The sequence below is a fragment of the Pithys albifrons genome, chromosome 2 (genome assembly GCF_047495875.1).
Source record: "Pithys albifrons albifrons isolate INPA30051 chromosome 2, PitAlb_v1, whole genome shotgun sequence".
NCBI lineage: Eukaryota > Metazoa > Chordata > Aves > Passeriformes > Thamnophilidae > Pithys > Pithys albifrons.
Window position 1 is genome coordinate 119748288 of NC_092459.1, and position 10078 is coordinate 119758365.

The following is a 10078-nucleotide window of genomic DNA, read 5'->3' on the forward strand; positions in this document are numbered from 1 at the left end:
AGAGCCAGGCTCCGCATCCTTATTTAGGGACATACATCACCTCCACAGCTTTTCCCCTGGCGCTGGGGGTGGAGCAGAGAAGTGAACTGTCTTGAAGGGGGAAAAAAAAAAATAAAAATGAGTAGCTCTAAATCCACCCGAATTTGCCTTGAAACCCTTCTCCCCTGGCGTTTTCCCACCGCAGCCTGCCTGAGTGAGGATCCAGGCGATCCCGGGATGGACACATATGCCGTGCCATATGGAGCGGCGCGATCCCGGTCAATCGGATCTTTAGGAGTTTTATCAGTTAATTTCTTAATGTGCTAATAGGGCAGAGGGAGGGGATGGATCATCAGTTAAGTCCAAGGATTTATGTTTTTAAGGGAGTGTAATGCATTTTTGAGCGGGTTGGAGAGGGCTTTAAATATCCCAGGCCAACGTGATGGGCAGCGGAGCAGGGGGAGGGGACTCTGGAAGATCCCTCTGAGCTTTAATCCAGCACAGGTTTATAACACACCATCCAGCTCCGTGTGAGCTGAAATTCAGGCGGAAAATCCCCCTGTCCATTTGGCAAAGCCATTTTGCCCAATGCTGAGGCTCCAGCCGTGCAATCCCTGTCCTGGATCTGCAACCCCCACGGTTTCCATCCATGGGTCCATGTCCATGGCTCGGCTCAGGCATCTCAATTCCATTCGAAGCCGCAAAGGATGAGCAGCAAAAATGTCTCCAAGGCCCCTGATCCTCAGTTTCCCCGCTTAAAGAGGGAATTGCATTTCCTTCCTTCAAATTGCCATTGGGATGGGTGCTTAGGCAGATTCCCAAAGCCAAAGGAAGGTCTTGGGGAGAGATAAAATTCTGTTACTTATGAAAAAATACACAGAAGTAATTTTGGAAGGATATTGAAATGACAACTTTTCACCTCCAACCCGCCGTGAAACGCATCTATTTATTTTGAAATGACACAGCTCAGCTCCCCATAAATCTCCGAGGCAGAGAAGCGAGGAGGAGATGAATTACGTGCCGCCGTGACCCCGTCCCTGTCCCCATCGGGCAGCTGCCTGCGGGGCAGGGCCGGATGCTCCCGTGGCTCCAGCTGCGGTTGGAAGCGCGGCGGTCTCAGAGGGATGCTCTGGCTGTTGGTTTCTGTCAGCCAGACCTTAAAACCTGCACCATCCGAGACCTTATTTGCATTGCAAACAGCTCAGAGGAGGTATATGAGGAGTTGCTGGTTCAAGGTAAATAGGGTTTGGTTTTGTTTGTTTTTTTTTTTTGTTAGAGCTAATAATGCACCGACCTCTGAAGGGGGTGATATTATAAAGGGCAGGCGAGGAGATTTCTGTGCTCTCACAAACAGTTTTTGGCATATAATTTCCTTGAAAACTCCTCCGGTTTGGTGCATCAGATGAAATGTCATTAACGCAATGGGAAACAGCACTAAGGGCCAAGGCTCTCGGCCACATCTGGGGTGGGGGCCCCAACGTGTACAGGTCTCTTGTGCTTATTCAGAGCCGGGCACTGAACACACGGGCACACACTCGGGGTAGGAGCCGCCCGCTCGTGCTGCCATGCGGGTTTTTCTCAGCAACTTCTAGGCCTCGACTGGGGAGGGAAGGCAGAAGGAAAAAAAAGAAAAAGAGGGATGTATTTGTCTCCATGCAATGGGAAGGAATATACGTGCGCTGCGGCGCGGTGCGTCGCTGGAATGAGCTCAGCGGCACCGGAGCTGCGGCTTGTGCTGAGACATCCCAGCAGCGGGCACATGCCCTTGACACGACATCACCCAGCTAGTAATAAAGGATTTCCTGCCTTCGGAGCCTGCTTGAGCCGGGGTTTAGCCTGGGTTAGGCTGCGCAGCGCCCTGACAAGGTTACAAGGTCTAACAGGGCGCTCGTGGTGGGAGCACGTAGATATCCCTGGATGGAGATGTATAGGGAGGCACGGCGTGCGCTCCTCAGCGGCAGGACCTCACCGTAAACAAAACGCGCGCTCTTCTCCTTGAAATTCACCTTGAACTCGGTGAGACGGGGTGGGTTTGTCGATTGGGGTTGGTTTGTGGTTTGGGGTTTTTTTTGTTGTTTTTTTTTTTTTGTTGTTGTTATTATTCGCCACCCCTTTTCCCCGACGATTGTCAGCAGAGAGGCTGCAAAAAACGCTGAGAAGCCACTGCAGGCTGCGCAGCGCTGGGAGCTGTCAGCCCCACGCCACTGCAGTGATGTCAGCCCGCAGCCACAGCCACTGCCACCCCCAGCCCCTGCACACACGCGAGTGCAAGAAGAAGAATTCATAATTACAGTAGCGTAGCCATGAAACCAGCAGTGCTGGGTGCGGGGCGGGGGGGGAGGGAGAGAGAAGCCTCATCCAAAATTGGTATTTTGATTTTTTTATATATCTTTTTTTTTTTCTCCCCGCAAAGCTGCACCCAGCTCTGCAGCATCCTTTCTCTGCAGTGGGGTTTGGGGGGGCCAGAGCAGGGGGTTCCCCCCCCCCCCCGGCATCCCCCCCAAAGCGGGTGGAGGGTGCGGGGGACTGCGGGGGGAGCTGGGCAGGGCTGGAGGCTCTTTCCCCGCGGGTCGCTCCTTGTTTTAAAAGGCAGCATTTCTGCGGACAACACCCGGAGCATCTCTGCGGGAGCGGGGCTGGGGGCGAGGGCTGCAGCCGCCTTGTTTGCGGCGCACGGAGTCAGCAGCTGGGATTTTTTTTTTGGCTGAATAATCCTTTACGGGGAGGGGGTGTGCGGGGAAAGGGGGGGGGGGCTTGGGGGAGGAGGGAGGGAAAGTGGATCAACATCACCGAAGGAGGACAGCGAGCAAGATTAGGGCTGGCTAATGATAAATGAGAAGGCGCCGCTGACAGCTCCGCGCTCCGCGCAACGCCCGCCCGGCTGCTCCGCGCTCCCTCCGCACCCTCCGGCCGCCCGCTCCGCTCCCACCGCCGGCCTGGCTCCAGCCCCCGCCTCCCCCCAGCCCTTTTCTTTCCTATATATATATTTTTATTTATATATATATATATATATATATATAATTTCCACCTCCCTCCGCATAGCGCGGGGGGGCCACATCCCACACCCCGCCTCCTCCCCGAGCATCCTCCGCGGGATTACGCGCCCGGCCGCGCTCCGCACCGGCTGCAGGACGGAGGGACCACGGCGGGGCTGCCGCAGGGGGTATTTCCTTCGCTGCTTTTCTCTGGGGGGGCGGGCTGGGGTTGGGGTCGGCCCGGGAAGGGGGGGTGGATAGATAAGACACCCCTCAGCACCCTACGGGGGAGGGGGGATGCAGTGGGGGCTGAGGTCCCCCCCGCGCCCTTTCTTCCCCCCTGGAGGGCTGGGGTGGAGGGGGGATGAAGGATGAAGCCAGGGCGGTTTATCCGTGGGCTCTGTCCGTCCCCCCCTTCTTCGTACCCGGGTGACCTTTCAAATCAAAGCCCGGCTCGTACCTACCAAGGTGCATTGGGCAGCAAGGGCTGGGGGTGGGGGGGGTGATGGGGAAGGGGGGGGTGATGCACCCGGGCTCTCCCCCTCCCTCTGCCTTTCCCCCTCCCTCCCTCCTCCCTCCTCCCTCCCTCGCTGCTCCCTCCCTCTCTCTCTCTCTGCTGCATTTTGCATGAGCTATCTAGGTCATTAGCATTTTAGCGTATGCAAGACTTGACAAAGCTGATGAGAAGCCAGATGGGCCCCTCTCCTCTTTTTTTTGCACCACTTGGGATCTGAGCGAAAGGATTGACTGCAGCAGGCGATCGGGGGAAGGTTTATTGCGCTCCTCCAGACCCCCCCGTTTATAGCAGCGCGGCGGGGCTCGGGGCAGGCGGCAGAGAGCGGGCAGCGGCGGGCAGAGACGGAGGGCAGGTAACGGGGCCCCCCCGCCGCCCCCCAACCCCACAGCCCGGGGGTTATTTCATTTCAGAGAGGGTTTTTTTTCCGATGGGGAGGGGGGGTTAGGTTGGGTTTTATTCCCCCCACCCCCGCCCATGGGGAAGGGCGCGCCGAGCCTCCGCGGGGCGCGGAGAACAAAGGCTGGGCTCCGCGGGGTCCCTCTGCCCCCTCCCCTTCTTCCCCCCCCTCCCTTTTATTTCTTTTCTTTTCCCATTTCCCCTTCTTCTATGTATTTTCTTCCTCCCGAGGAAAGGCCCCTCTCTCCGTGTTCACAGCGGACCTTGATTTAAATGTCCATACAATTAAGGCACGCGGTGAATGCCAAGAACGAGGCTGACGAGCATCGAGGCCGGAGGCGGCTCCGCGGCTCTCCGCATCCGCGGAACCCCCCACGACCCCCAGAGCCCCCCCCCGAGCTCGGCCGCGGGGCGCGCAGACAGCGCTGCGCTCCGGCGCAGGTGGCACCGCAGCGCGGGGAGGGGGCGGACAGGGATGCGACGGGATGCGACGGGATGGGATGAGGGGACAGGGCAGCTCTTGCGGGGCTCCCCGGCAGAAAGGAGAGGAGGTCCCTACGCGCAGAGACGCCCGGGGTGTGAAACCTGGAGCTGTCACCCGCGGGTGGGCCCCGGGGGGACGCGGCTGCTGCTCCCGGGTGGGTCGCGGCTGCTGCCCCGGGGCTGCTCCGCTGCCGCCGCTTTGTGCTTTGCCTTTTCCCTCGCCTTTTTTTTTTCCGCGCAGCGATGGGGTTTTATTCCCTGCTAAAAGCAAGGGCAGGTCTTGGGGTCACCGGCGCTCACGCTGCTCCCTCGGCGGGGGTGGCGAGGGGGGGAAAGGCTGAGGCAAAGCCGCTTTTTTTCTTTATTTTTTAAAGCTTTATTATGATATATTATTTTTTCCCCGGTGGCTGTTTGTGTGTCTTTCCCCTCCACCCTCTCTCTCCTTTTAATCCTTATAATTTAAATCAAAAGTGCCGGGGAGAAGAAGGGGAGGGGGGAGCGCTGTGTCTGCAGGGCGAGGCCGGGCGTAAATCTCTTGGAGGGATAAACATGTCATTTGTTCCCTTTGTATGGTAATGCTGTGCCCCCCCAGCTGCCCCCCCACCCCCCAGCAGCTGCCCCGGCCATACATCCTCCCTACAAAAGATCCCAATTACCCATCGGCTGCCTCATTATACTCCTTACACAGCCCCGGCGAGAGGCGTGTGTGTGCGAGGAGCCGAGGGGAGCGGGGAGGGGGACGAAGGGGGGTGAAACAGCACCTGAATTATTCAGAAAATAAAATAAAATTCAAGAAACGGGAGGCGGCGGGAGGGAGGAGAACGGAGGGATGCTGCGATCCCCGGCGGGATGCTGCGACCCCGGTGGGATGCTGTGACCCCGCGGCCTAACACGGAGCAGGTGCCCCCCAGAGCCTCCTGCAGCGCAGAGGCTGCTCCTCCCCACTATACCCCACTGGTTTTTATTTCCCCCCTCCTTTTTCACGCTTTTATTTTTATTTAATTTTTTTCTTCACCTTTCTAGCCACCACCACCACTACCCCTCTGCTCTGCCGCCCCGCTGGGGCCCTTCACCTCCCTGTCCTTCTCCCATCCCTCTCCTCCCGTCCCTTCTCTTTGCAGCTGGAGGCCAACCCACCCCTCATCCCTCTATCCCGGCCCATCCCAGTGCTCCCAGCAGGTGCCTCGCACTGGGAGAGGACAGGCCTTACAGAGGGGACAACCCCCCACCCCTCGGGGCGGCCGTTCCCGACTTGGGGACCCTCGGTGACAGCGCGGGGGGTCCACCTCTCTTTGCAGCTCTGCTCGCAGCCCCTCACCCATGGAGTGGTGGCCTCGGGAACGGTGACAGCAGCTCGGGGTCCCCGGGACGCCTCTTTGCCCCCCGTTCCCCACGGGATGCCGCAGGTATTTCGGGTCAGCCCTGGCTGGGCTCGCGTCCCGGCGGGTGCGGATGCCGCAAGGAGCCCGTCGGGTCGTGCCGTGCCGTGCCAATAAAGCTCTTTCCTGGCGGGTTCCCGCATCCTCTCCTTTGTTCGCGGACGTTTCTCGCCCGTCTCTTTGCAGCAGCCGAGGCAGGACCCCCCTGAAGGACCCGCACTCAGCACCAGGTGGGGGATGAATGTTAAAATCCACCCCAAAATAAAATCCCTCAGCCTTTCCATTCGGCAGCCCACGCTGCCAGTTTGACCCTGGGCGGGCACCTCCACATCCTGGACCTCCAGGAGAGTCTGCACTGCCAAAGGGCTCCTGTTAATGAATAAAAAGGGGGAAAAGAAAGGGATTTGGGGTTCCTGCTCTTTGGGATCACCTCTGTGCCTGCAGGCAGGTCCCTGCCCCGCCACACCATGCACCGAGCATCCTTCTGCAGCACCGGCAGCACCCGGCCCCCTCTCCGGCAGAATGGACTTTTTCCCTCTAAAGCTGCAGCATGGGAGAGCAAAACAAGACCTAAATAACCCCAAATAAAAGAACAACCTGTTTATGTCGGGTGAAATTGCCGGGATGAGGAGACGCCATCGCTGCGCATCCCAGAGTGGCAGGCCCGGTGCCCGGCCGGCTCCCTCGGGCTCGGGACCCAGGGCATGGACACCAGGGGGCAGGAGGCTCTTATTAATACTAATCCCAAGAAATATTGCTGTGCCCTGAATAAATCAGTCTGGGGGGTTTCTCAAAGACCTTTGCCCCCTCGAGGGGAGCTGCAGCACAGCCCCTCCTCTTCTGGGTGGACACTTTGGGAAGGGAAATGGCGCGGTGGGGGGCGGCGGGGGGGGGTGGACAGATGCGTTTGGTTTTTTCGCTGAGGGATGGAGGAGGAGGTGGATTTTATTCCAGGCACGTCAGCTCCCCCCTCCCTGCCTGTCCCCTCCTTCCTCCCTCCACCCGCAGTCCGATGTAAACATAACGGCTCGGAACCCGCCAAGCTCCATCCCCAGTTGGATTATAGGGGGGAATTAAGCAGCTTGTGCAAAGGTTTGATTACCACAGCGATGCCCCCAAATAACCTTCAGGCGTCTGGCCTCAAGGTCGTGTGCTGGAAGGGGCTGGCAGGGCAGGGCTGGGCACCCTCAGGTGTGGGGACAGGGAAGGGATGGATGGAGCAGAGAAGTGGGACGTGCAGATCCCTCCAGCTGCGATTTTATGCCGTTCCTGTTTCTCCTGCCCACGCCCACCCCTGACCGATTCTCTCGCCACTGCAGCACCGCTCGGGCTCGAGATGCTCTGGGCTCCAGCAGGGAGGTGGAATGGAAGATGTGGGAAATTCCTCTGTTTCCCTCATGTCCCAGCTCTCTGCAGAGCATCAGCTCCATCCAGCTCTGCTCTTCTCCCAGCCCCATGAAGGATGATGGTCTCCATGCAGAAAAGTCTTTTCTTCCACATCCTCACAATACCCAGCTCCTTTTTTTTCCTTGATTTTTGTGCTCTGTGCCTCCTTGAACCACAAACCAACACATCTCCTAGCAGCAGCACTCAAGTGGGCGTTTCACTGGGAAATCTAATCAGGTTTCGAGGGGAAAATCCTTTCTTAATGTCTCAGCTAAGCAACGAGCTCGATTAAATTGTTTAGACTATAAAAAGGGCAGAGAGTCCCATGTTCTTTTTCCTCTCTACTCTTCCTGGACAGCACTGCCATCTCCACACACCACTCCACCGTCTTCAAAGCCCAAACAAGCCTCAATGACACGGGACTCACATGTCATTCCCCGACATCCCCCCCTGCCACGCCTCCCCCCAGCAACAGAGCCACAAATCATCTCAAACACTCTAAATTTAGCCCAGACCACGAACAGGGATTTCAGTGACATCACGCTGGAAATTAAGGGGTCAAACAGGGAAGCTGAACGCGCCCTGAGGAGAGGGGAGGCCCTCAGGAGCCACCCTGTTTCCTCTCTTAAGACATCTCAAAGCAGCCCCTCAAATATATCATTCCCATCACCCAAAATGCCCAGAATTGACCAGCCAATGGATTGATTCCCATCAGGAGCTGTGCTGGAAAGGCCGTGGAGCTCTGGGGGATCAGCACTGCGGAGACACGTGGTGTGACCGGGCGAGGAGAAACCAGAGGAGCAAAGCCTGAGAGCTTTGCTCTGAGGAGAGGCTGGGACAGAGGCAACTCGTGCCACCTCAGGGCTGGAAGGCGTGTCCAGCATTCCCTGCGTGGCTGGTGGTGGTGGAGGATGCTCCGTTTCCATGGCACTTGCACGGTTGTGTGTGAGGACCGTCCCCAGTCTCTCCGTGGGCACGGGGTGGTGGTGCTGCTGTGGCATCCCAGCACCTGCAGTGCTCCCTGTGGGCTTTCTCAGAGCCAAAAACCACTGCACCTCGGGAAAAGGGAGCCAGGGCTGAGTCTCCAGGTGGGAATGGGGCTGCTCTGAAGAGAGAGGTCCCGTGTGCCAGAGGATGGGGAAAGCAGAGGGATTCCCACAGCTCCCATGGCACTGTGGTTGGAGGGGCAGATTGAACCTCCTCAAAAAGATGACATGGATTGACAGGCTTATACAATCCCAGAATATTTTGGGTTAGGGAAGACCTTAAAACTCATCCAGTTCCACCACTGCCATGGGCAGGGATACCTCCCATTATCCCAGGTTGCTCCAAGCCCTGTCCAGCCTGGCCTTGAACATTTCCAAGGATGGGGTGCACCATTCCAAGGATGGGGCTACAGTTTAATAAATGGATTTTAAAAGTCCTGGAGCATTCAGAAACTACCTGGACCCTCATCCAGAGGCTTCATGGTGACATAATGCCCAGTGAAATCATCGTTCTTTAATCATTACCAGTGCCAGGAGTGTAATCACCCTCATTTAACCTGTTCCAGCACTGAGCAGGAGCTCAGATCTTTCCTGTCCTGCACAGTGAGGAGGCTCCAACTGGGTCTCTCTCAGGGTGTTTTGGGATTGTTTAAGCCAAAATACAGGCTAACAGGAGGATAAAATGCCCCAGGGATTGATCACTGGAGATGGCCAGCAAAGCCAAGGCAAGCCCTGAGAAGCCTGGCTAGAGGATTTCCCCCCTCTTGCTGTCTCTCTCCCAAGGGTATTTAGGGAGCAGAGGACAGGCTGGAGGCTCAGGGGAGGACACTCCTCCTGTCCCTTGCAGTGTTTTAAGCAGAGTCCACTCCTCAGTGAGTGTTTTTAAGTGTCCCAATCTCTCTTCAGCAGCCTTTAGATTAGGGAGGTAGAGGAGTTGCAGAGACAGAATTCACCCAATTAAATCTCAGCTGCCCAAAGGTCCTCTCATGCCTGAGAACCACGTTGTGTGATGCCCATTGCTGAGGGCCACCCACCCCTTGTTTCTGAGACAAACCAACCTCTGGAGGTGCCCATCTTTCTGTCCAGCCAGAAAGCAGTTCAGCTGGCCAAGATTATAAAATCCCAGAATCCCAGAATGGTTTGGGTTGGAAGGCACCATTTAAAGTCATTTCATTCCAACCCTTTGCCATGGGCAGAGACACCTCCCACTATCCCAGGTTGCTCCAAGCCCTGTTCAACCTCAGGGTTGGGGCAGTCACAGCTTCTCTGGGCAACCTGTGCCAGGGCCTCCCCACCCTCACAGGGAAGAATTTTTTCCCAATATCCCATCTATCCCTACCCTCTGGCAGTGGGAAGCAATTCCCTCTTGTCCTGTCACTCCAGGCCCTTGTCCCACATCCCTCTCCAGATCTCTCGGAGCTCCTTCAGGCACTGGAAGGAGCTCAAAGGTCTCCCTGGAGTCTTCTCCTTTTCAGGCTGAACAATAAATTACTGCTCATGGGGCCACAACCTCTTGTAAAGTCATCCAAGAAAGGCTGAGGTGATACTTTTAGGGCTCTGTTGCTCACAGCACATACACCCTTTGGTGGTCAGAGACCCTTCACTTCTGCTGTGGCTTTTTGGCAGCACAAAAAGGCTGCAAAAGCCACCTCTGCCCTTTGAATTTCATATTCACCTTGCCCCAGTGGTGAGAAATGAAGGATAAACCAACAAGCCAATCACCCCTGCAGCATCAATTCCTCCTAGAGGCACAAAATATGACGTGGTGGGGGAGAGGGAGGAGGTTGGAGATGGAGAACCAACATCCATCAGTGCCTAAACCTGACACAAACCTCTCCGGCCGCGGCAGCGCGCGAGGAATTCTCTGTCATTGGTGGCAACTTTGCGAACGTTGCCTTATTTTCCTGGAGATTTGTGCCTTGGAGAGGCAGCGTTTCCGTGTGGCAGCAGCTGTGGGGATGAGCTAATGCCGAGCTC

General features: G+C 56.8%; 1 long non-coding RNA gene across 1 annotated transcript; it reads left to right on the forward strand.

The window, feature by feature from the left end:
- The first annotated feature begins 1820 nt into the window (after nucleotides 1-1820).
- Nucleotides 1821-5857, forward strand: LOC139668521 (uncharacterized). The gene is made up of 3 exons (XR_011697088.1): nucleotides 1821-1995; nucleotides 3022-3142; nucleotides 5649-5857. It is a non-coding gene; the product is annotated as an uncharacterized lncRNA (long non-coding RNA).
- Nucleotides 5858-10078: the final 4221 nt, after the last annotated feature.